Source organism: Pogona vitticeps, chromosome 1 (assembly GCF_051106095.1).
Source record: "Pogona vitticeps strain Pit_001003342236 chromosome 1, PviZW2.1, whole genome shotgun sequence".
Taxonomy (NCBI): domain Eukaryota; kingdom Metazoa; phylum Chordata; class Lepidosauria; order Squamata; family Agamidae; genus Pogona; species Pogona vitticeps.
Window position 1 is genome coordinate 321675975 of NC_135783.1, and position 375 is coordinate 321676349.

The window sequence follows — 375 nt, forward strand, 5'->3', positions numbered from 1 at the left end:
TTGGTTCTAAAGAACAGAACAATCAGACCAGCCATTCTCATCGTATTTCTGGTCATGCCTACAGCTAGAAAAACAATATGAAATAAATATAGGCCAAATCAGTGATCCATAAATCACACAACGAACTTTATAAGATGGTGTGCAAAGCCCTGTTTCCAGTCTGTGGCCGCCTTTAAATGTGCCACAGGGCCCCCGGGGGTGGGGTGGGGCAAAGGTCCCTCATTGCACTTTGATCCTATCAGAACACTTGAAGGAAACTTCCAGACACAAACCGGGGTCTACTTTTCCTCTCCAGAAGTAATTTGCCAGCATAGCCGTTATCAAGGAATTATGGGAGTTGTAGTTCAAAAAAATCTGGAGGACAAAAAATATATA